This window comes from Berghia stephanieae, chromosome 8 (assembly GCF_034508935.2).
Source record: "Berghia stephanieae isolate SIO BIC M18660-M18661 chromosome 8, UCSD_Bste_1.3, whole genome shotgun sequence".
In the NCBI taxonomy this organism is placed as follows: Eukaryota; Metazoa; Mollusca; class Gastropoda; order Nudibranchia; family Aeolidiidae; genus Berghia; species Berghia stephanieae.
This window is the reverse complement of record NC_088367.1, coordinates 16,778,970-16,805,870: the sequence shown is the minus strand read 5'-3', so window position 1 is coordinate 16,805,870 and position 26,901 is coordinate 16,778,970. Positions and strand designations below refer to the sequence as shown.

Below are 26,901 nucleotides of genomic sequence, written 5' to 3'. Positions count from 1 at the left end.
TGCCTGTTAGGCGACATTACAATTTTTTTCCGACAAAAAAAAACGCTGTTTACGGCCAGGTACTCATTTTACACTTGAGTACGGTGAGAGAATGTGAGTAAAGAGTCTTTTCCAAGAACTCAACTATGCGCCGAGCGAGGTTCGAACCCAGGACCTTCCGATCCGAAAGCGAGTGTCATACTACAAGACCACATAGCCGCAATAAGTAGACAAAGTATCAAGTTTGTCAATACTTTTTAGTCTCTTTGAGAATATATTCTTGCCGTTCTTTTGTGCCAGATCTTCAGTTTTTTGGATTTATCTTCACATATTGACCAAAGAAACTGATGAAAGCTAGATCATTCCATCATCATCATCATCATCATCATCCATCATGGCTTGAACTCTTGAGCACGTTGCCGGTCAGCTGTCTCCACGAATCACTATCCTCTGCGTTGCGCTTGAAATTTGCGTTGCTTTTAAAATCAGTTTAGGTCATTCTTATGTTATTTAAATATGTCATTCTCTTTCTTCCTCTAGCTCTCTTTACTTCGATCATCCCAGATGTTACCAACTTTTCTATTCCGTCTCTTCTCAAGACATGTCCCAGAAACCGTAACTGCCTCTTTATGATGGTATCTATCATTATTCTTCCTTTTCTCACCTTCGCCAACGCTTCCTCGTTCGTGTCTGTCCACGATAACTCAAAAGCGTCCACGTTTCGCAACCGTATAAAAGGGTAGGCTACTCACATCATATTATGTTTCCAATACTTACATTCTGGTCTTCAACTTTAGGTTGTTGTTCTTTACAACTGAACGCATTTTATGAAACACATTTTTTTGATATTGTTATTCTTTGTTTTATATCCTCTAAGTCACGTGCGTCATGGGTAATGATAGTGACTAAATATTGAAATTTCTCGACTTTTTTTATGGACTCTCCTTTACTTGACAAGTAAAAGGTCTTGTTTTGAGACGGCGAGTCAGAACGCAAGAATACAAGAATCCTATAACATTCTACGCCTCACCCTAAAATAGTAACGCGTAATGATATCAAGTTTACAATAATAATTTGTGAGGTCAGATAATCAACCGTTAAATTTCACGTGTATTTCATTTTAAACAAGAGGTATCATTTAAGTATTTTTGTAAATGTCTTTTATTCAGAGAAAACTAACTTAGAATCGATTGAGGGGTAAAATAAAGTAATATTTCTTACAGTCTTGTGTTTTAGAATTCGAACTTTGTTCCCAACGCACACTCAAAAGCTTGTGCAGCGGTTGAGAACACGTCCGGAATTCCAAAAAGGAAGTGTGTAAGAATCCTATTAAATTCTTCATCACAAGATAGATTTTTTAAAAGCAAAAAACTACGCAGATATCCATTTGCAAGTCAGATAACCGAACGCAATTTAAATGCTTATAATTATTCTAATATCATTGCGGTGATGGAGATTAATAGGCTTGTTCTGCGTCTGTTTCAGAACTGTCCCAATATATAATTATTGCAACAATGAGATCATAATCATTTAGATTATTAGACATGTAAATAGTTAAAACCTAATTATAAATATAAGCCTCTAGTTTTGTATTCCGCCATTAGACTTGGAGATATTCTGTGTTAAGAGGTCAATGCGCAATTATTACATAATCATTGAGTAAGAGCGAGAGGCGATGAATAAACAAATACCCCTCATTTATCTAAATTTGAACTAGTTTTGCAATCATCTCTTAACAATTTCGATCTCTCTCTCTCTCTCTCTCTCTCTCTCTCTCTCTCTCTCTCTCTCTCTCTCTCTCTCTCTCTCTCTCTCTCTCTTTCTCTCTTTCGTTTATCTCATTCTCTTTCTATCCCTCTCGTTCTTTGTCTTTCTATCTATATCTATCTATCTATCTATCTATCTATCTATCTATCTATCTATCTATCTATCTATCAATCTATATATCTATCTATCTGTCTGTCAATCTATCTATCTATCTACCTATCCATGTATCTCAATCGGTTTTTTTTTTCTTTTTGCCTTCATTATCCAACTATCTGTCTAGATATCTTTCTGTTTATCTACCTACGTACATATCTATCTACCTATCTACCTATCTTTGTATTTATGTCTCAATCTATCTACAAATTTATTTACCCATCTCTCTCTCTCTCTCTCTCTCTCTCTCTTACTCTCTCACTCTTTCTCTCTCTCTCTTTCTCTCTTTCTTTCTCTCTTGTTCTCTACCCTCTCTCTCTCTCTCTCTCTCTCCTCTCTCTCTCTCTCTCTCTCTCTCTCTCTCTCTCTCTCTCTCTCTCTCTTCCCGGCACAATTTGATTTTCAAACAATCCCCTTTATTAACCCTAGAGTCATAAGATTTACATAAGATTTAATAGCACAACAACTTAAGACAAACACGACACACCAAAAACACTAATCTACAACTCCCTTGACAACTCCACGAATGGACGGTCTACGTATTTCCTATGAATTGTATTACAGCTGGACTCTTGACTAAACACAATTTTACATTTTGACGAGAAAATCAAATTTTTACCCGAAATATATCTATCTAGATATATCGATTACAACAACACCCAACTTATCAAACAGAGTTAAATCTGAAAATTTCCCTAGAACCGACGTATATAGGGGCAGCGTTGCTTAGCGGTACGGTCTTTGCTCCGTATCTGAAAGGTTCACTGCGCTGTACTGCGGCTGATGCCTGGGTTATTCCCTTGGAATAGACCCTAAAGACAAATTTCCCCTTTGAGATGAATAAGTAATTTATTTATTTTTTTTAGTTTTTTTTTTAATTATTATTATTTATTCATACATCGCCTAGAACTTATTTGAAATCTAAGCTTTGAGGCGTTTTGACACGTTGGGAATAATTTATTATTTAAAGTAAAACTTTTCTGGCCAAATGAAAAAATAGTGTTTTTGTCAGTGTACGTGAGTATCATACTGTTGTTTTACCCTGAAGAAAAAAATGCGTATTTAAAATTTTGGCCGGAAAACTGATCCTTCAATAAATTAATATCCATCGATGAAAATCACCGTCGTCTTGGCAAAAGCTCTTCAACCTAGGACTTCAACGAAGTCACAGATTTGAGAGTTTTTGTCAGGACGAGGGTCAGTTTATTTCGATCGATATTTGAAGGACGGGTTTTCTGGCCAAAATGTTAAATACGTGTGTTCCTAGAGAGTACGCCAGTATAGATTTTTTTGCCATTACGTGATGGGTGAGGATACAGACGATGGATGCCTGATGTAGACATAGACTACAGCGATTACATTATTTATGAAAATTGTATTTTACAATTTCTTCATTCATTTGTTTTCGGGGTGTTAGCTCTTTTTTGTTGTTTCGTTTTTTATTTTATTTTTTTGGGGGGAGAGGCGGGGGGGGGGGGGCATTTTTTGATGTTGTCCCTTTCCTTGATCTTGATTTGTTTTTGTTTTTTTGTTTTTTTTTTTGGGTTTTTTTTTTTTTTTTTTGTTTTTTTTTTGTTGTTGTTGTTGTTTCGTTTTGTTTCTGTTCGGGTTTTATTGGGGGGGAGGGAGTATTTGGATTATGTGTTGTTTTTTTTTTTTTTGTTTTGTTTTGTTTTTTGTTTTTTTTTTTTTTGTTTTTTTTTTTATTTTTTTTTGATGGGTTTTTTTTTTGGGGGGGGGGGGGGTAGGGGGAATTAAGGGATAATGTTTTATTAATATCGTTCTTCTTGTCGTTTTGTATCGTTATTGTTGTTGTCGTCGCTGCTGTTATTGTTACGGTGGATGGTGGAAGACTCGATGGGTGTAACGACAGAGAAAAGGCGAGGGAGAGAGGATATTATAAATTCTTTAATCATTTTATCCTTCATGGGTTTTTTTAGAGGCTCGATGTCTGCATGTATAAATCAAATTACATAATTAAAGATGCACGGTAATGTCAAAAATGTGCATATCCATACGCGAGAGTGGTGAATGTGGATTTTCATGAACTTATGAATGTCTGAACGGTTTTGTTTTGTTTTTTGTTTGTTTGTTTTTTTTTGGGGGGGAGGTAAAATTCGAGACAAAAAGACATTAACATTTATCTATTTTGGAAAACCCTGGAAGTAATTTGTTTTCATAATTCTGGGTTGAATAAAAAAATATGAAAAATGATTAAATTTTGAGGATCTGTCATAAAACTGAATGTCGGGAAAATCTTCTCCAAAGGGTCAAAAAGTGTGGGCAAAATTGATGTTTTGCCAAACTGTTTCGACACTATGATAAAGCTTTTTCTCATGCTCTTTTAGTGTCGGATATTTTCCGGTTTCTACTTTTGTGTGTGTTGAACCCGTGACATCAAGAAGTCGGAGAGAAGTGGTTCTGTAAACTAAAATTTGAAGCACCTTTTTTTTCTTTTTTTTTTTTTTTTTGGGGGGGGGGGTCGTGGTTAGTTTAGTGCATACGGTAGAGTCACGATCTCCCCGACCAGGCGGAGTTGTTGTATCAGTAGGTAGCGGGTTCAAGCCCCCATCCCCCATTTTTATTCTCTGTTGTCTTCTTGCCCTGTCCTACTCAGTCCCTTTCTCGTCACTAAATGATACGGTGCCGAGGCGTTGGGTCATATATCAAATTTACATCTTTATAAAAAACTGACCAGGGGGGTAATCCCCAAATTCTTGCCACCCCCACCCTATGTTCATTGTGATTGGTGGAAGCCCTATCAGCTAGTTATAGCAGTTACAACATTTGCTGATACGAATGTTAAGAGCTCCCCATTGATCGGGACGTTTCTTATGGTTTTATAAGATTAGTCCCCTTCAAATTAGATTCATTTCATTTTCTCAGAAGGAACCCGAAAATTCTAAAAATAGAACGGTTGTTCACGATAATATATCCAATATTATTCAGGCTGTTGATTTTTAGCATTGATCTATATATAGAAATATCATATTCCAGCCTACTTTGTCAGAATCAGGTTAGTCGTCATAGTTATTAGAGGAATGCCTTTATCACTGTTTTAGTCCTTTTGTTGTGTCCATTACAGTGAGTACAACAGGGAACAAAACTGTGATGTCAGAAACTGGCCCCAATCTCATTGGATTCAATAGTCTGATGTCACGTCGCCCAGCAACGGCAGCCATCGTCGTTCTAAAAAAAGCAAATCGGTACTTTTTATTCTTCATGCTGGCTAGAACTTTTCATATGTCTTGTGATCAGAATGTGTAAAAGTCAAAACATGATCAGATTTATAATGGGGTTTTTTTTTTTCCTCTGGATACGCTTTTATGCTCGTCGGAGTAATATTTCATAAGGGCGTCCGCCATTGTTCCGATAGTTTAGAGCCAGTTACTAAGTTACCATGCGTCATTACGAGGGAAGTGACGTTACGACTGTTGAAGCCTATTGGAAGTGTAAATCCAATCATAAGAAGGAATTGGATACATACCTTGTGTAAATTCTGTTCTTGTTTCAAAGTGATGGAATCTTATTTTCTAGTCTAAATGTATGTGCGGCTATGTGATCTAGTGGTATGACATACGCTTTCGGATCGGAAAGTCCTGGGTTCGAGCCTCGCGTTCGGATAATAGTTGAGTCCTTGGAAAAGGCTCTTTACCCACATTCTCTCACCGTACTCAGGTGTAAAATGAGAACCTGGCCGTAACAGCGTTGTCTTTGTCCGAAAAATTGTAATATCGCCTAACAGGCATCATGTCCCGTCCTACATGTTAAATGTTGCTGTTGACCAGGGACCCCTTGTAAAGCGCTTTGAGCACATTTAATGGATATTGTGGTAATAAAGTCAAGAGATACTGAGCGTGGCCAATGACCATTTTGGTGGCATTTACTGCAAAGCACTAACATCAAAGAATGGACAGTAATGACACTGTATGAAATGACAGAGAAAGCCAGTGACCGAGATGTGGCGTTGCGCGATGTTGTGAAGGCTGCATCCCGCAAGTTCCATCCGGTCATGGGAATGAGTGAGTACACAACAATCCACTGAAATACACTCAAGAAATAAACACATCATGAACTTAATAAAAATAATACAAAAAGAAGTAAAGATTCCTACAATAGCTGGGTAGTATTATAATTCCCGTCACCAATACGAGAGAGAGAGACCAAAAATGCGTGTGATCAGTTAGACTGAATGATTCCAAGTGATCGGTAACTGGAGGGTTCATCACTCATATGAATTCACAATTCGACCAATTGTGTTGTAGAATGAGTGAGTGACCGACTTAAGAGTTTTGACCTTGAAAGTACTAGCTACTGCAACTGACAGATAACTCCATTCGACTCCAGTACTAAGAAGTATACTTCGCTATAGATAGTATGAAGATGACGTCACTCAGGCCTTTGTTATTGTTTTTGCCATACGCGTTTGTGAAATGTTCTCACTAAACTGTATTAACCAGACTATAAAAGTTCATGGTTACACAGAGTTTGTGTGTTGGTCCGTTATACTTCCGGATGGCAATGTTGTGAACTCCTTGGCCAAGCGCATTCTATCTATAGGCGATGTATAATATTATGGTTAGAATAATATTTTGAGATGACATGTAACAGGAGTCAATTTCACTGGAAATTGGGTTTCATGTGATTTGCTGGGGGATACATTCCCTATTGTGTAACGTTGTTAAGCCGTGAGAGTAGTCTACATAAATATAACATTAATATAATTTGTTTCCCTCTACTGTCTCTCATAAGATTGTGGCTTGGTGGTCCGATCTTTAGGCCCCTGTCTCTATCACTACTTTGGGTGGAACAAAGTTGATTCTGATGAAAAGAATAATCCTTACATTATTTCACCAAAATACTCTGGCGTGAAATGAGAGCTGTCACTGATGAAGACAGTTGATAAAAATACATTGAAGAATACTTTACATGCCTTTTGTCTCATCCGACGACACGTTACTGTTGACATGGGACCCCTTTATAATCCCTCTAAACAGCTTTAAATAACTCATACGGTAGAATCACGATATCGCCGGCTAGGCGGAGTTGTCGTACCAGTAAGGTCGCGGATTCGAGCCCCCTTCGCGGCCGCGAAGTGTTTATTCTCTGTTGTCTTCTGGCACTTTCCTACTACTCACTTCATATCTTGTTTAATGGTCCTTGCGCCATATAAAAACTCATATTTGTGCGGTTTTTCAGATCTTGTGGTATGACACTCGCCTTCGGACCGGAAGGTCTAGGGTTCGAGCCCCGCTCTGATGGCGCATAATTGATTCCTTGGAAAACCTTTTTACTCACCTCCTCTCACCGTACTCAGGTGTAAACTGGGTACCCGACCGTTAAGAGCGTTGTTTCTGTCTGAAAATAATTGTAATATCGCCTAAAAGGCGTAATTTCTCAGCCTTCAAGTTTTGCTGTCGGCTAGGGACCCCTTCTACAGCTCTTTGAGCACGTTTAGTGGATGTTACGCTTTATGAATGATCAAGTCTTAAAAGTTGATGTTTATTTATTAGCAGACCTAATTAGGAAGATGAGCATGATGTTTTACAACTTCACAATACTGTTTACAAAATGGCTAATCAGCCGGGATATTATGCTAAGGAAATAAACGGTAATCTGTCCAGCTCCGAGCCAGGGATTTTCTAATGTATTTTTTTTATATCCACGTCAGGGCACTATTTTGTTCCAAATGACTCCGCTGAAATAAATCCTTACGCCACTAGCCTAATACCTTTGTTAATAAGACAGAGATCTTATGACAGTACCTTGCGTCTTATTTACATGAGCTAATCAACCGTTGGAAGTTTGTTTTTTTTTAAACAAGAAAAGACACAGAAATGGTTTTGTAAAAATGGAATCTGAAGAAATAGAAATTCTCTATAAACACTACAGAAGATTACATCTGTAAGACATGTATTATGTTTAAAATTCAGCACGACATATTTCACTGTTCTCTCTCTCTCTCTCTCTCTCTCTCTCTCTCTCTCTCTCTCTCTCTCTCTCTCTCTCTCTCTCTCTCTCTCTCTCTCTCTCTCTCATTCTCTCGTTAATTTCTGTTATAATTCTTTTTCCATCTCTCCGTCTCTCACGTTATTATTCTACCAATCAAAATCCTATCAAATACACTCTTTCTATCTTTCTATTTATCGATCTATTTGTCTATATGTGTATCTATCACATTATCTATTTGTGTATGTGTGTGTGTATGTGTGTACGAGTCTGTGTGTGTATGTGTGTATGTGTGTATGTGTTTGTGTTTATTTATGTGTGTGTCCCCTTGTGTCTCATTATATCTCAATCAATTAAATACAAGTTTATCTATTGCATCCATTTATCTCCTTCTTTATCAGTCTATTCCTGACTCATGGCTATGTCTCCTTATTTCCTTATTCCCATGTCTTGTCGATTTTATCCTCCCTTCCTTCTCCTCTTCCACTTCCTGCTACTGCTCCACATTTCTTGCACAATAGATAATAATAATAATAATAACAATATAATAATAGCAATAATAATAATAATAATAATAATAATAATAATAATAATAATAATAATAATAATAATAATAATAAAAATAATAATAATGATAACAATATAATAATAATAATAATAATAATAATAATAATAATAATAATAATAATAATAATAATAATAATAATAATAATGATAATGATGATTGTGATGATGATGATGATTATGATGATGATGATGATGATGATGATGATGATGATTATGATGATGATGATGATGATGATGATGATGATGATGATGATGATGATGATAACACTCTCACACATCTTTGACACCCACACAATCGTAGGTCACTTTGATAATGATAATGATAATGATGATGATGATGATGATGATGATGATGATGATGATGATGATGATGATGATGATGATAACACTCTCAGACATCTTTGCCATCCACACGTCCGTAGGTCACTTTCCTTTCTCCGCCCGTCATTCATTACCATACAATTCCGCCATTCGATATAACACGACTTCCATAGCATGGCCTGAAAATCTTCTCTGCATATGTCGACAGATTTAATATAGCAGCAATCTTATCACACACAAAAAAAAACTAAACCTGAGACTTGAAAAAAGCTTCAGAATTAATACTTCTTTTTTTTTGGTGCAAATTTGAGGGGGGGGGGGGAATTGTCTTATCACAAAATGAATTAAACGTTTTATGGTGGAAATGAACAAACAAAAAAAGGCGTTGTGTTGGTGATGGCCCCCTACACTCCTCAAGAGAGCCGTAAAAATCCGATGTATTCAATATTGTAACCAAATGTGTTTTACATAATATATATTCACATCTCACCGATGTGCCTGTAGCGTAGTATAGAGACCGATCTCATCGCTAATGGACTTCTTCAATGTGCATTATCATATTGTTGGGTGTGTTTTTTTAGGGATGGGGATGAGGATTATATAGAAGACTATATATTTATCAAATAATGCGGTAGATGTCGAAGTATTGTTTATTGCTCATCTTTGCCAGCCAGAGAAATAAGCACTTCTCAAAGTATTTGGATTTGTGACCCACCACCCCTAAAGGTATTTTTCAGAGTACCTTGAATTCAAAGTTAAAATTATTGAAATTAGGTCCAGATCCTTCTGTAAAATCACATATCAGCAGAGTTTATACGCTACATGTCTTTGTTCTTGAGGGTCCATCCTTCTGCGCCGTAGGCCATCACTGTCCACACCAACACTTTTACTTATTTTATTTTCAAATCTTGCCCTATGGATTTGTCTTTCCAGATATTATTTAGAGAGGTCATTCTTGTCTTCGCCATTGCAATTTGTTTATTTATATCCATTGAGCAATGATGAGGATAAGCTGGAAGGAAAGAAGAACAAATAAAAGCATACTGGAAGAGCTGGAAGTCATGCCAGTGCTATTAAATGTAATCAAAAGGAGAAAACTCAGTTTTTTTTTGGTCATATAGATAGTTCGAAGATGACGTCACTCATGTCTTTGTGATTGTTTTTGCCATCCGCGTTTATGAGTACTTCTCACTAAACTGTATTAACCAGACTATAAACCTTCAAGTTTACACACAGTTTGTGTGTTGGCCAGTTTTACTTCGGGATGGCAATGTTGTGAACTTCTTAGCCAAGTGCATACTATCTATATGCCGAAACCCATCACCCTAATGAAAGATGTGGTAAAGGGGGAAATGGAGGTCAAACGAAGAAGGGAAGACCTGGGCCTAGTTATATAAAAAAACAAAACCATCCTAGAATGGACAGAGAGTTATACGATACCGTCAACAGACGAAGGGGATGGGCAGACATTTGTCATCGCAGAGTGCGGGCAGCCAACGTCAGTCAGTGAGGACGGCGATGGATAGTGAGTGAGTAAGTCAGTGAGGTCTAGATCTACATCAAATCTGTTTGTTGCATTGAATGTTACATCTATTTCATTTGTATATATTTTTTTCTTCAATAGTAGATTTCTGTCTTGATGTGAGGGTGAGCATGCATATCTACGTTGGAAACGACGTTCATCTAGGTTAGAATGCATCAATGAATGTATACAGTTTGTTTTATTTTAATGTTAATACCAAACTTTACAAAGTCCCCGGTTTGGGGGGGGGGGGGAGTTGCCAAGATGAGTGTAATTTAAATGGATAGATATTTGAAGGACTAATTTTTTTCAAATACGCGGTTTTTAAAGAGTGTGGACGTTAACTGGTTAAATTTATGATTATTCTGTTTTACTGTAAGTTCGCAATTTTGGTCCTACTTCTTTCACCCCGTTATGATACAAACTAACGCGGTGGGGCACAATGGGATTTACAGAATCTACGTCACATATAAGGGGGGGGGGGGGGGGGGGGGGGTCCCGATGGCTTAGTTGGTAGAGCACTCGCTTTACATGCAAAGGGACTTGTATCGATCCCGGGTGAAGTCGAGATCTTTTTCCTGAACCCCCCCCCCCCCCCCCCTTGCCCCTCCATGTTTATCCAGGAGTGATTGGGTAGCTAGGACCGTTTGATCAGACGGAAAGTCCTTTGGGATTGACTGGCTTCCTATCCAAAAGATAGCAAACAATTGCTATCGTCCGTTTAGCGCCGAAATAAACTCCAGCCCCATGAGCCTACTTTACTTTACGTTAGATATCATCGTCATAGCTTGTCGCTCCAACACCGAACCCACTCCACAGCATCTGTGGAGCAGAATCTTAGGTCATGGTCAGTGCATCCTGGGCCCATCCTGGCATTCTCTGTTGTTGGTGTTTACGTTACATATATAACACATAAGCTGGTGCAATTTCTCTTTTTCTTTGCGACAATGTTAATATTATAAAACGAAAGGGTGAAGAATTATCTGCGTTGTTTTTATTCAGATTAGTACGGAATCATTTGAATAATTTCTCAGAACTCATAGCCAGCCCTTTTTTCATCTAGTTAAAATAGTTTATTGTATATCTAGTTTCAAGATACTACGTTTAATAGGTCAACTCATTAATTAAGGTTATATTCTGTTGTTCGTTTCACGCTATAGATAGTATGCGCGTGGCTAAGAAGCTCACAACATTACCACCCGGAAGTATAACGGACCAACACACAAAACTATGGGTAACCTTAAACGTTTATAGTCTGGTTAATACCGTTTAGTGAGAATTACTCATAAACGCGGATGGCAAAAAAAATATACAAAAGTCCCGAGTGAAGTCAACTTCATTCTATCCATAGAAACCGGGATAAACTCCGGCTCTAGGGACTCTGAAGAATTGTCAGACCTGTACGTAGTGCCCGGGTGATTTAGGTGCTAAAAATTGATTTTGTATTATTTTTTTTAATAAGCAGCTCAGGTTAAGTTCTGGCGCTTCATTTATATATGAGAAAGTTAGTATAAAACAATGTCATCAGACAAAGCACAGAGAAAAAAAGTACAAGAAAAAAAAAACATCCCCCAAAAAATATTGGTCTGCCTCGACTGGGGATCGAACATCGGACCTCATGATTACAGGTCAGACGTGCTACCGACCATTTCCGACTAAGGTTTGATCCCCAGTTGCGGTAGGCTGATGTTTTGGGATGTTATTTTTTTCTTGAATTCTTCTCTTTGTTTTGTCTGGCACTGTCTCAAACACACTTTTTTCAGATCTTCATCTTATAAGTAGAATGAAGTTGCCGTCACTCGGGTCATAGTTATTGTTTTTTGCCATCCGCGGTTTATGAGTACTTCTCACTAAACTGTATTAACCAGACTATAAACGTTCAAGGTCACACATAGTTTTGTGTGTTTGTCCGTTATACTTCCGGATGGCAATGTTGTGAGCTTCTTAACCAAGCGAATACTACTTATACAAATGCCTGCTCCCTGATGAATATAATATACTTTCTTGGCGTGCCAAAAACTAAATTTCCATATTTCTGATCATATTTTTGATGATAATGCCACGTTTCAGTACCTGGTTCATTCATCCCGTCATAATACCGTTTTGAGGTGATAGGTTATATTTGTAACATGTCGCCTAAAAAACGGTATTTTGTCCCAACGCCGTTCCAAAAGGTGATTTTACAGTAAAAACAAATAGAAATGTGACGGTTTTCTTTTTTGTATGTGAAGAAGAAACTCAGACTTGACTATTTCTACGAACTACGAATTTTGGCGCCATCTGCAGAGCAAAGTAAGCTAATCAAAACTGAAAAAAAATCGTACTAAATCACATGAATGTGGTTATGTGGTCTAGTTGAGTCCTTGGAAAAGGCTCTTTACTCACATTATCTCACCGTACATAGGTATATAATGAGTACCTGGCCGTTAACAGCGTTGTCTCTGTCCGCAAAAATTGTAATATCGCCTAACAGGCGTAATGTCCCCTGCTAAATGTTAAGTGTTGTTGTTGGCCATGGCATTGGGCCCCTTGTAAAGCGCTTTGAGCACATTTAGTGGATATTGCTATAGGCGCTATATAAATATGCTTATTATTATTACTATTATTATTATATTATTATTATTATTATATTATATATTATTATTTTATTTATTATTATTATTATTATTATTATTATTATTATTATTATTATATTATATTATTATTATTATTATTATTATTATTATTATTATTATTATTATTATTATTTATTATTATTATTGCACTATATTTTTTTTAAAAACCTCAAAATGCTCAAGCTCAATGATGTAAGAATTTAAAAAGGTTAATCAATCTTGACTAGACCGTCTATATATCTATTGTCTTCAGTATAACATTTCACGTAAAGTGACATAATAATAATAATAATAATAATAATAATAATAATAATAATAATAATAATAATAATAATAATAATATTAATAATAATAATAATAATAATAATAATAATAATAATAATAATAATAATAATAATAATAGTAATAATAATAATAATAATAATATAATAATAATAATAATAATAATAATAATAATAATAATAATAATAATAATAATAATAATAATAATAATAATAATAATAATAATAATAATAATGTACTTTATTCATCCAAAAGGAAATTTTTGTACAGACGTATAAAATGCCGACAATGATACATACATAAACACAATATACGTAAATATAATGTGGTAAAGTAAAATTTGGTAATAGGTATATAGAAGTATAATAATATTGTAGGCTGTAAGAATAATCACACATCTAGTGTAAATTAAGGGACATACAGATTATAAAAGTGTAAAGATATAAATATCTAGAAAAGGTATATTGATGTCAACATATAAGAAAAAAAAGATCAGTAAAAAGCTAAGAATTAGTTACAGTGTAATACTATTGTAAATTGACTGAGAAAAAAATTACATAGTATAAATTACATGGCACGTAATGTAGAATAAAAAGGTCAATAGAAAAATTGTAGTAAGCGATTTTTTAAATTGATTGATTAGATTGATCTGTTAGAGCTGCACAGGCTATCCGTAATTTATAGTAATGACTAAAAATAGCCCCACTTTAAGTGGCTCCATGGATCAGCTCCAAAATGCCTTCATGAACGTATTGAATTGAAATCATCAAAGTGACTAATTGGGAGCAGGCACTGGTGTAAGATAAAAGTGTGTATGAAACATTGCATTAAATCATTCCAACTATCAGGTAACCTCAGGGGTAATAAGAAGCTCTGAGGTTCAATCCCCTAGTCAAGATAGGCTGATTATTATTATTATTATTATTATTATTATTATTATTATTATTATTATTATTATTATTATTATTATTATTATTATTATTATTATTATTATTATTATTATTATTATTATTATTATTATTATTATTATTATTATTATTATCCTAATTATCCTCATTATCCTCATTATCATCATTATCATCAAATCATCATTATCATCATTATCATGATCATGATCATCATCATCATCATCATCATCATTATCATCATCATCGCCATCATCATCATCATCATCATCATCATTATTATCATCATCGTCATCATCATCATCATCATCATCATCGTCATTATTATTAGTATCGAAATCACCCAGACATTTTCCGATTCGAGGCGATTTGTCACAAATATGAGAAGGAGCGAAAAGTAAAATAATCCAACGTAACACACAGTCAAAACATCAGTGTCAACGATTCTATTTACCACTTAATCAGGCGGTATATCGACGTGGCCATCAGCCCCATAGAGAATATCATATATACCAATCCATATTTGCATAATGAAATAAAAACCAGCGGACAACTACTACTTCACAGGCCATTGATGTTATCTTTGCTGGAGTGGCCATTGTGAGAAACACAGAAACAATCTTTCATATTTTCAATGCCCGATTCCCGAGTAACTACGGGGTGTCCAACAAAAGACGGACAAGTGTTCATACATATCTCTCTGGTGGGTCATTCAAGATCTCTGTGCCTGGTATTCAACCTTTACAGCGGGATTCAACTTGTGACCGACCCATCGTCTCCATTCGGTTTATGTTGTCGAAAACTGGCTTTAAAACGAACTTGAAATTTTTTTCAATTCGTAATTTTAAGGAAATAAAACTTGTAGTCTCTGTTGTCAATTTAAAAATCAACAATTTCTACCCTCACAAGGATTGAATAACACTTCAAAATCTTAAAAATGATGTAGTCTGGCATCAAGATTTGTTTTCAATAAGTTTTAATGACTTAGATATGCTCAAAAAGTTCTGAAATTTGAGCCAAAATTTCGTAATTCTATTAATCTTTCGGAATAATTGGCAGTTCTGTTTTAAAATAAAATTATCAAGAAACGAAAATTTTGATTTATCGTTTTGAGAAACTGTAGACATTTTCCTTGATAAAACAAATATGGAGATGATGAGGTAGCGTGGCTTAGCGGTACGGAAAGGTACCGACTTCGTGGCCTTCGTAAAGTTATGGCCTGATATTGACCAAAAAATGACGTCAAAATGCCAGTCTTTTGCCACAAAAGAAAACAAATGGTGAGTTGTATTCAATAGTTCAACCAATGAAATAACGACAACTCACGAGGCGGTGCAAAAACCAAATAATGACATCAAACTGCCAGCCCTTTTGGATTTCAGTATCAGGCTATAACATAACGATGGCTACGCTTCGACCCGCTGCGCGGGGTAGCCTTGAGCAAGTCATTTCGCCATAGCTCACTTTTCGGCGCTGCACAGCTGCTGACGTTTGTGGAGTTCCAGTCTTCTCTGGTCCTGAGTTTGGTGAGAAAAATGCGAGTACCGTGCCGTTTTCAAAGACTTAGTATTGCGCTGCCCGCAGTAAGACTCAAACACCATACCTACATGCCTACAGTTCACAGGCCAGATGTGATAACACTAGACCGCAAAGCCGCACAAAACAAATAGTGGATCAAGTGTGGAAGAAATTGAGATTTGGATGAACTATATTCAGATCCGCTGTTAAAGGGTTAATACCAGGGATAAAACTCGAAGATTGTTATGACCTATGTATGTATAATATATGAAGATGTTTGGGGCCTTTCATGAAATATATTATCATTCTAAGTACATAAAATATATTAATTGTTATAACCTCTGTATGCAAATAAAGTTGTCTGGGACCTTTTTTTAACTTTAAAAAAATGTCATTCCAAGAACGTAAAGTATATTATTCATTTTTTAAAAAATTATATTGGTTTTTCATTCCGATGTCGAGAAGTGATACGGACTGGAGACTAGAGAATGCTTTGCATCAAGACGGAACGTAATGCCGAAAACCAACACATGTTTTTAAAAATTATGTTATTAAACTTCCCATGTAAAAAAAAGAAAACAATCAACAATAAATATTTCTTAGGAATAAAATCAGACATTATTTTTTTCATTGATTGAACCTTTAGAATCGAGAATATACCATAAATGAGATTCTGGCCGTTAACAGCGTTGTCTGTGTCCGAAAAAATTGTAACATCGCCTAACAAACATCATGTCCCGTCCTAAATGTTAAATGTTGCTGTTGGCCAGGGGCCCCTTGTAAAGCGCTTTGAGTACATTTAGTGGATATTGCACTATATAAAAGCTCATTTAATACGATAAACAAACAAGCGATGTAACTCATATTATTCCCCGTCAAGTTATTTCTTGTCACACGTGACAGTGCCCATCATAATTTAGTTGTACCTATTTGCTACTGTTATGCAAGCGTTCACTATGGCCCCACCTAGCTACGCTTCCAAATCTTTACTAAGAGGAGTGTAATAATTTCTGGCATCCTACTCAATAGGAAACAAAAGTGTGATGTCAAAAAACTGGTTCCAATCTCATTGGAAGTGTAAAACAACTCTGCCGGTGGACTGGATACATATCTTGTGTAAATAAGCAGCGCATAGTTGAGTCCTTGGAAAAGGCTCTTTACTCACATTCAGCCGTTAACAGCGTAGTCTCTGTCTGAAAAATTGTAGTATCACCTATCGAGCGTCATGTCTTATCCTGCATGTTAAGTGGTGCTGTTAGCTAAAGACGCTTTGCAAAGCGCTTTGGCGCATGTTAAGCAGATATTACGATTCATAAAAATTCAAGTTGCTATTTTTTAATTCGAAAAGATCATAATGACGAAATTTAAGTTATTGATGCAAAAATAAATAAATAAATATAAATCACTCTATGAAAACAATGAATTCGTTAAGATACAAATATTGTGATTAAGGTTTGTCATAATCAAGAACGTTTTTGATTAATTAATATTGTTTCAATATCTTGTCATGTATAAGGCATAAATGGGATATAATATTATCCTAGTTAGGCTTTTTTTTTAGAAGATAAGATAAGATAGAGGTTAGAAAACATTTATTTACACTCAAATTGTATAAGTTAATTTTAGGCATCGGATTTACCCGGACATTATACCGTTTTTAGACGACTAGTCACAAATGAGACATAACAAAAGAACAATTGTGACCCTTCGCCTCAAAACGGTATTAAGTCGGGTTGGTTAAGATGTTGAAAATTGAATTTATAGCCAGAAATATCAGACTTGTGTTAAAGTTGTATGTTATATTGAGGAGAATGGATACCATATTTTAGGGTTCTAATGCCAACAATTTATATTTTTGACCAGTTTAACATTTAATTCGGCTTTTAAGCATCTGGTTCGTTCCGACACAATACCGTTTTGATACGATGGGTCACAATTAAACAAAATAAAGTGTCCGAAAAGGCTGATGCTATGAGAGGCATCAAAATAAGGAGTCAGATAAACGCAATCTACCATAGTCTGACCAAAATTTTAAAAAGCTTTTCCCATCTGTAGATGTCGTCCATGTCGTCCCAATAAAAGTAATCCGTCAAGCATACCATCATCTGATGTCAAAGGGAATCACCAAGCTGTCCGAGGGAACAAACAAGGAATTAATTATCTTTCACAGGAAAAATAAAATCGAAAGTGCAGTGCCTGAAGCAGACTCTTGCCCGGGACATTCGGGGTGACTCTGCAATGCCTTAACTCTCTCCTTACTCATCCTTTTCAGTATTTTCCCAAAATTGCAGGCTTTCCAAGAAGAAAAATTGATTTTTTTAAACTCAAACAAGACACTCTACAAAACAACTTTATGTTCTTATTAAGTAAACAAAGATCATTCTTCAAAGTTTGTGATGTACAAAATAAATCTGAAAAAGAAAAATGCATATTGTGTCATAACAAATGTGACGATTTTGCTACAGGTGGTAAGGAGAGGGTTAACCACTCTGTATTATCTCCCCTTTGTCTGGCAAAAAAAATACGACTTTTTAAAAATCTTTTGGGCTAGAAGAGTCAGAATGGAATGTCACAAAGTCTCAACCCTGAGAATTCAAAGCGTTAACTTTGTGACCCAACGTCTCAAAACGGTAATATGACAGGAGACTTGGACCCCCCCCCCCCCCCCCCCCAATAGAATGATTTTTTGAAATCAGAATGACAAAAATTTTGAAACCTCGAGTTGTTTTCAATATGGGAATTTGTCTGTTCTCCATTATATTATATAGAAGGCAACCCCATGCTTGATCTTTGTCGCTTTAAAGTCAATTTCTAGCACCTAAAAAAAAACTTGAGCTTTTATAAACGTGCTCAAAGTGCTTTAAGGGTCCATGGCCAACAGCAACACGTCACATGTAGAAAGATACATGACGCCTATAATCAATAGTACATTTTTTTCCAACAAAGACAACGTTGTTAACGACCAGGTACTCATTGTACACCTGAGTACGGTGAGAGAATGTGAGTAAAGAACCTTTTCCAAGGACTCAACTATGCGCCGAGTGAGGCTCGAACCCAGGACCTTCCGATCCGAAAGCGAGTGTCATACTGCAAGACCACAAAGCGCACTAGCTCATCCCGACAAAAAAAAAATTAAAAACCTTTGAGACAATAGACCAAATGTTGGATACTTATTTTATTTGTTTTTCTTCAGCCGCTTGTTTATTCATTCGTTCAGGGGGTTGTTTTATATACATTTTTTTAAAAAAGTTTGTTACAAAAATACTGAGGTTGATCTATCGTTCTATTTTCTCTGTTATTCTTTATGTAATGTTTTTCAACCTAACACTAAACATCGTTACGGCACCCCTTGTGCTAAAATAGTGTAGCCACTCTTCGCGATGTTATGTAATATTCAATTTCGACGGTAATGCCCCCTTAAAACGCCGCGAATTTAGTATTTATTGAGTCTGTCACATCTTGTCTGCTTCAGGTTTTCTCTCAATGGCTTTGTCCTTTGTACAATGACGTAATAGATCTTTTTTATTATTTTTTCTTTTTGTATATTTCCGGTTTCAGTGGAGAGGCGAGTTAAGGTGGGCGCGAGGGGGGTTTTTTTTTGTCGTTGTTGTTGTTTTTGTGGGGTTTTTTTCGTTTTTGTTTTGTTTTTTGTTTGTTTTTCTTTATTTTATTTATTGGGGGGGGGGGGGAAGCGAGAAGGGGTTATGTGTCAGCAAAATTCCTCACGAATAAACTTTGTGTCTTGAGTATTGAATCTTTGTAAAAGTTGTAACATCTCCTTTATGTGGAGGTGATAGTCGAGTAAACGAAGCATCGCTCTCACATCCGGAGGACCCATGTTCGTGCCCCGTTTTTCGGAATCGAATCTCATTTTTCCGAAAGCAAGACACTTAGCAGCCCAGACCCCTTTTGCTCGATTCGCCAAGCGGCCGTCGCATGGTTATCTCGCTCGGGGCTGTTGTTTTCTTCTGTTTTTTTTCTTCCTCCAGCTTAAGAAAGAGTATTCTTTTCAATATCAACAATCGATTCCTTATTTCTTTATTTAATTATTTATCTATTCATTCATTTGTTCATTTTTTTTTTAAACTATTATATACTTATTTAATCATTTATCTGTCTATTGATTCACTTATCACTTGTTTGAATATTCAAAAAGCGACACTCCATTTAAATGTTGCTGTTCATTTTTTTAATAATAAGTCAGTCTACTTATAGAGAGGTATAATTGATATTAGTTTAAGTTGCTTACTCTCCTTTAGAATAGATGTTAGTCTATTGCAATGTACATTCTGTAGATCTAACAGACCAAGTTATCCAATCACTGTCGGGTGCACAAAGAGACCAGAAAATAGGGTGATGAAATGTAACAATATCTATAACGCTATTGGATCTGCATTAACGGAATGTGAAGGAGAAGAAGAAGAAGAAGAAGAAGAAGAAGAAGAAGAAGAAGAAGGAAGAAGAAGGAAGAGGAGGAGGAGGAGGAGGAGGAGGAGGGGGAGGAGGAGGAGGGGGGGAAATAGTCAGGGTAACAAGAATGAGAGTGATAAACAGAATGACAAGAGAGAGAGAGAAAGAATGAGAGAGTGAGAGAGAAAGGAATATAGTGTGAGATATATATATATATATATATATATATATATATATATATAAGAGAGAGAGAGAGAGAGAGAGAGAGAGAGAGAGAGAGAGAGAGAGAGAGATAGAAGAGGGAGAGATAGAGGAAGAGAGAAAGTATTCGGTTATTGATATTATGTGAGGCCGGTCACAAGCCCGGATATAAAGGGGACTGTTTGCTCAGGAACGGCATCCTGGCAGTAAAACTCAAGCGACAACTAATGAATGAATGAAACCAGAAATATCATACCGGATCGGCCGAGGCACCTTATAAAACGACCGCCTCTGTCATTATTTGGTCAGCAGGATGGCAGTGGAAATTCAGTGACTGCTGGTCACCCACAAAAAAAGGAAAGGTGTAAAAGATGGTCGAGGAAAAGGATGAGAGTGGACATCAAGATTGGAAGTTTGAACGTTGGAAATATGACAGTCAGATCAATGGAAATCGCTGATGCTATGGAAAGAAAAAAAATTAACACTGTGTGTGCAAGAAGCAAAGTGGAGTGGAAAGGTGAATCAGCAAGGGAGATTGGTGGAGGATTTGAAATATTTTATAAAGGAAATAAGGCCACAAGAAACAGAGTGGGTCTCATTCTGGCTAAAGAACTTGCACAAAATGTTGTTTACGAAAATCTAAACAACATTTTGTGCAAGTTCTTTCGTAATCAGGTGCATGCGTAAGCTACTCGGAATAAAATGGATGGATAGAATAAAAATTGAAGAAGTATGGAAAAGAACATAGCAGAAACCAGTGGGAGAGGAAATAGGAAGAAGACGATGGAGGTGGATTGGACACACGCTTAGAAAGAATGACTCCACTATGACAAAGAAAGTATTGGACTGGAACCCTCAGGGCAGAAGATCAAGGGGAAGGCCACGAGGAACATGGAGAAGAATTAAAGAAGCTGATATATCTACAGAGAAGTGGTAAGACATGGAATGAGATTTTTTTTAAAGTAAGCTCAGGATAGAGAAGGATGGAAACTGTTTGTCTGTGGCCTATACCCTGACCCAGGGTGAAATAGGCAATGATGATGATGATGATGATGATGATGATGATGATGATGATGATGATATGATGATGATGATGATGATGATGATGATGATGATGATGATGATGATGATGACAAAATGTTGTCAAAGTCCAAAGAGTGTCCGACAGACTTATGTGGATCAAGGTTGTAGTCAACATGGAGCAAATCACTGTAGTGAGTGCATACACACCATAGAGATGCTATAAGAAGATTGATAAACAAATAGAAATGTTCGACAAATCAGAAAGAGTTTTCATCGGTGCAGACTTGAATGGGCATGATGAAGAAAACAATATCGGAGAAGAGAGATGGTTGGGAAGGCAGGTGCGGGTATGGCAGCAGAAATGAAGAATGCGAGGATATTGTAAGATTTGCAACAAGGATGGATCTTAATACATATTTTAGAAAGAAAGATTAGTACAAGGTGACGTATTCAAGTAGTGTGAGAAGACACAAGTGGATTACCTGTTGTGCTGGAGGAGAAATTTGAAGGAACACGTAACATGTAGAACGATACATGACGCCTATAATCAATAGGCGAACCATTATTTGAATGGTTTCAATTGCAGTGAATTAACCAGAATAATTAATTTATTTTCTATTTATTTTTGTGAGTGCTGTTGTTATTTTATATCAGTGTATAACATGTTATTTTTTGTTTTGTTTTATTTTTATTTTCAATCGTATCACAGTATTTCGCCTTGTATCGGGATAAGAAGAAATTACTGTGATTCGCTGCTCAAAGTACGTGACTTTCGAGACATGGCGTACCGTGGCAAACTATGGAAAAATAATTCTTTTTAATCATGACCAGAAATCTATTATCGATCGAGTGACATTATCCCGAACTTGTCAAAAATGTCTCAAAATTGATACTGCATCGAAATCTCATATTTGGGATTTCTCGACAAGTTACAAGGGTTAGAGGGCGTTTTAACGGATTGATGTTTAATTTGAAGTAGGTGTTTTCTGGCAAAAAAATAATTAAAATTGTTTTGTCAATGTACATGAGTTATTGGTCAAAAAGGGGGTGATCTAGAGATGAAATCAATACCCTTGTCTTGTCTGATACCATAGTAGTATATATATATATATATATATATATATATATATATATATATATATAGAGAGAGAGAGAGAGAGAGAGAGAGAGAGAGAGAGAGAGAGAGAGGGGGGCTTTTTTGTATGTTTGTTGGCTTGGATTTGTGTCTGAAAGATACAGACAGCATTGAGGCTTCTGTGTACGATTTTCATGTGCCCGGACTGAAGTTAACCATCCATTTGTCTGCCATAATGTATACCCCATCTAGTATTATCTTTATATATCTATTTATCTATCCACCTCTATCTCTCTGTCTCATATTTGTTTATATTATATTTTGATAATATTACAAGAACAATATATATATATATATATATATATATATATATATATATATATATATATATATATATATATATATATATAGGCATGCCCATGTACACTCTTTCTGACCAGCGCTTCCATTACTGAGCCTGTCACATCTTGTAGATTCGCGTCTGTTTCAGTTTTTCTTACAATGGCTTTGTCCTTTACAATGACGTCATAGACCATTTAAAAGACATATCTACTTCCGGTTTTAGGGCAGATTGGAGAGGCGAGATTCAGATGAGGTGGGACGGTACTGATTAAAGTTGGTAGCCGCCTGATTCTCCTCACTTTCAAAAAGGCCATATTATGGGGATACAAACGTCTCAAAAGAGCATTAGGTCAGGGTAAAATTTACCTCGAAAATTGAGTTTCAAAATTTTTAAAAACCACTTAAATCGCTAAATATATAATATTTTAACTGTTCGCGTCCTCATTCTTTTTCAATTAAAAAAAAAAGACCAAAACGTTCACTTTTCTACGTCTTATTCCCATGGACATAATACAGAATTGAGGTGATAGGCCAAAAATTATTGATGTATGCGTTCAGGTTTAATACTCACAACATCCGCCAGCCGGATATAACTTACCAACATACAAAACTCTAACCTTGAACGTTAATAGTCTGATTGATTCAATATAGTGAGAACTAATAGTTACCAAATCAGCTGTCTAAAAACAATAACACGGAGCTGAGTGACGTCAATTTCGTTCCTTCTATAAAATCGAAAATAGGCAAGTTTCTTCCCGCGTTGTTTTCTATCCTTCCTAACTGACCGGCATCGAGGGTCCATCCATGTAATGGCCAATCCGTCAAGATTACTCTATGTGTCTACATGTCCCATGGGGGTTTCCAAGACTATCTGTCTTCTTTAACTTCTCTTACTTCCTTCTTTTATATCTTGAAATGAATTTGAGATGATTATAATTTATTACAGAATAGATATATATTATTATAAATTTAAACAAAATAATCTTTAGAAATCATTAACTCAACCTCTTAGCATTAAATGTTAAGAGGACGTATCAAGGAAAACACTGGAAGAATTGAAGCTTCATTAACTCACTCAATCCTAACACCGACTATATCCGGAGTTTACCCGGGTTACTTTTACCCTGTGCCTATTTATTACATTTTTCTGAGACAAATTATAGGCATAGTATGAAAGCTAATGTTTTTAGTTTTTGCATGTTAATGGTAGTTGAATAAAACTATCTATGTACATGTTCATTTTTAATACTTTTTTTTCCATATTTGAAAAGGAGCAAAAATATCTAGGATTGAGTGAGTTAACTTCTATAGATCGTCTACTGTAACCAGTTAATTGACATAGTATGGAAATACACGTATTTACAGAATTTGGCCAGAAAAATCGTCCTTTAAATATCGATAGATTTAACTCACTCCACCCTAACACCGACCGTAGTTTACCCGGGTTTCTTTTACCCTATGCCTATTTATTACATTTTTTTCAAAGACAAATTATAGGCGCAGTATGAAAGCTAATGTTTTTAGTTTTTGCATGTTAATGGTAGTTGAATAAAACTATTTATTAACATGTTCATTTTTAATACCTTTTTTTCCAATTTTGAAAAGTAGCAAAAATCTCTAGGATTGAGTGAGTTAAATGGCCGCCATCTTGGCAAAAACCGTAGCCATCGTTATGTTATAGCCTGATACTGAAATCCAACAGGACTGGCAGTTTGACGTCATTATTTGGTTTTTGCACCGCCTAGTGAGTTGTCGTTAGTAGTGCTCATGGAAACAAGTTATTTCATTGGTTGAACTATTGAATACAATTGAATTATGTGTGTTTCTATTGATTACAACTCACGATTTGTTTTCTTTTGTGGCAAAAGACTGGCATTTTGACGTCATTCTTTGGTCAGTATCAGGCCATAACCTTACGAAGGCCACGCAAAAACTATCAAAACTGGGACCTTCGCGAAGAGCATGCCATGTCAAATCGGTAAACATCCTTTCGCTCAACTTAAATTTCGCATGGGAATTTCGGGGCTTCTAACTTCAATTGGGAGATTACGATTCATTAAAGTATTCTCTTCAAGAGTAAGAGTCTATTAACTTTGAAGGTTATGGATACCATAAAATCTCAAATGTAATAATTACTAGCCTGGCATCGTATGCGCAGCACGGAGTTCCTAAATTTCATGTCTCGATATTATCATTATAGTTTAGCCACTGACGTAGCCAAAACGCCTGAATGAGAGAATTGAGTGAGAACTAATCACTCAGCTGAAGGTCTAAAACCATTAGCAAAGAGCTGAATGACGCCATCTTCATTCCCTCTCTAGACGAATAGACATCATCATGAGCTCCTATAGATAGAACGAAGATGACGTCACCTAAGCCTTTGTTATTGTATTTTGCCATCCGCGTTTGTGAGTGATTCTCACTAAATTGTATTAACATGACTATAAATGTTCATGGTTACACACAGTTTTGTGTTGGTCCGTTAGAATTCCGGATGGCAATGTTGTGAGCTTCTTAGCCAAGTGCTTATTATCTATACATACGTATGTATAGATAGATCGAAGATGACGTCACTCCGGCCTTTGTTATTGTTTTTTGCCATCCGCGTTCATGAGTAATGCTCACTGAACTGTATTAACCCGACTATAAACGACCATGGATACACATAGTTTTGTGTGTTGGTCCATTTTACTTCCGGATGGCAAGCGCATACTATCTATATGTTTGTTGTTGTCGGGATAACTGGTGAGTATTTCATTCAAACCAAACGTGTACTTATTTGCAGGTCTGACAAACCAAATTGTTATGGGCTCATTGTTGTATTGGAAATACCTTCTAACCAACGCAAAAATAGTGTCCATCACAACAATGTTTAAACAAGCCCATGATATTTACAGAGAAGTCGTGACATCAAAAACATTCTACTCTTCCGGTTCCAAACTCATTGAAAGCAGGTATATAACCAGTCCTTCGGAGGACAAATAACGAATAGGTTATATATTAGGATTACGGGACGTAAAAGGCCGAGGATAGATGGTCTTTATTGACGACTAGCATAATATATAATATAGTAGACTAGAAAATAAGATGCCATTACTTTGAAATCAGAAGATCAAGTACACAAGGCTAGAATCTAGTCCTCCGGAAGAGTGATTTTACACTTCCAATGGGATCGGAACCAGTTTGTTTTGGGGTTTTTTACATCACACTTTTGTTCCCTATTGCGTTCGTTTATCAGACCTGCGAATATGTGCACGTCAATTCAAGCTCGTACTATCCGACAGATCGCCCCAATTAATTGAATTTCCGTTGTTTCATTTATCTTCTTCAGAAAATTCCTGGAACAGTTCCATTGACAGCTTGAGAGTAGCATTCATCTCCACTGGTCAGTTTCTGTGTGTGGGTGTGTGTTTGTGTGTGAGTTCGTGTGTGTGAGTTCGTGTGTGTGTGTTTGTGTATGTGTTTGTATGTGTGTTGCTGTGTGTGTTTGTGTGTGTATGCTTGTGTGTGTTTGTGTGTGTGTCTGTCTATGTTTGTTAGTGTGTCTCTGTGTGTTTGTGTATGTGTTTGTGTGTGTGTGTTTGTGTGTGTGTGCTTGTGTGTGTGTGTCTGTGTATCTCTGTGTGTTTGTGTAATCGTTTGTGTGTATTTGTGTATGTGTGTGTGTGTGTGTGTACCACGATTCGTAAGTCTTTGATTGATGTTTTCTGCAGCGGTGTGTCCAACGCTAATTGTCTACAGTTTTGTGGTAGTCAATAATTGATGTCAATCGATTTAAGTTTAAGGCCGCCTGAAGATCGAAAGTTCGAATCTATGTGTGTGAATGGTCCAAAAAAATTATTATTGGAATAAGTAAAGAGAGTATCTCTCCGGCTACAGTGTCAGGAGAATAACAATATTATATTATTATTATTATTATTATTATTATTATTATTATTATTATTATTATTATTATTATTATTATTATTATTATTATTATTATTATTATTATTATTATTATTATTATTATTATTATTATTTATTATTTTATTATTATTATTATTATTATTATTATTATTATTATTATTATTATTATTATTATTATTATTATTATTATAGCGCCTTAAAGGTTGCATATTCGGTCCTATAATATATTCAGTATTGCTGTTGTTTTGGGGGCTCCTTGTAAAGCTCTTTAAGCTCATTGGTTGGGGATTGCGCTATTTCAAATCCAATGCTTGTTGTCCGGTGTTTGACGTTTTGTTTTGTTTGTTTTATTTTTGTTTTTTGTCT

At 35.9% G+C, this 26,901-nt stretch overlaps 1 protein-coding gene across 1 annotated transcript in view; it reads left to right on the top strand.

Moving 5' to 3' along the window:
• LOC144978272 (uncharacterized) overlaps positions 1-26,901 on the top strand; it is a 141,223-nt gene that overhangs the window by 45,345 nt on the left and 68,977 nt on the right. The window contains exon 2 of the mRNA XM_078924119.1: positions 25,961-26,014. The gene's annotated coding sequence lies outside the window, so the exon portion shown is untranslated. The remainder of the gene's footprint in view (positions 1-25,960; positions 26,015-26,901) is intronic.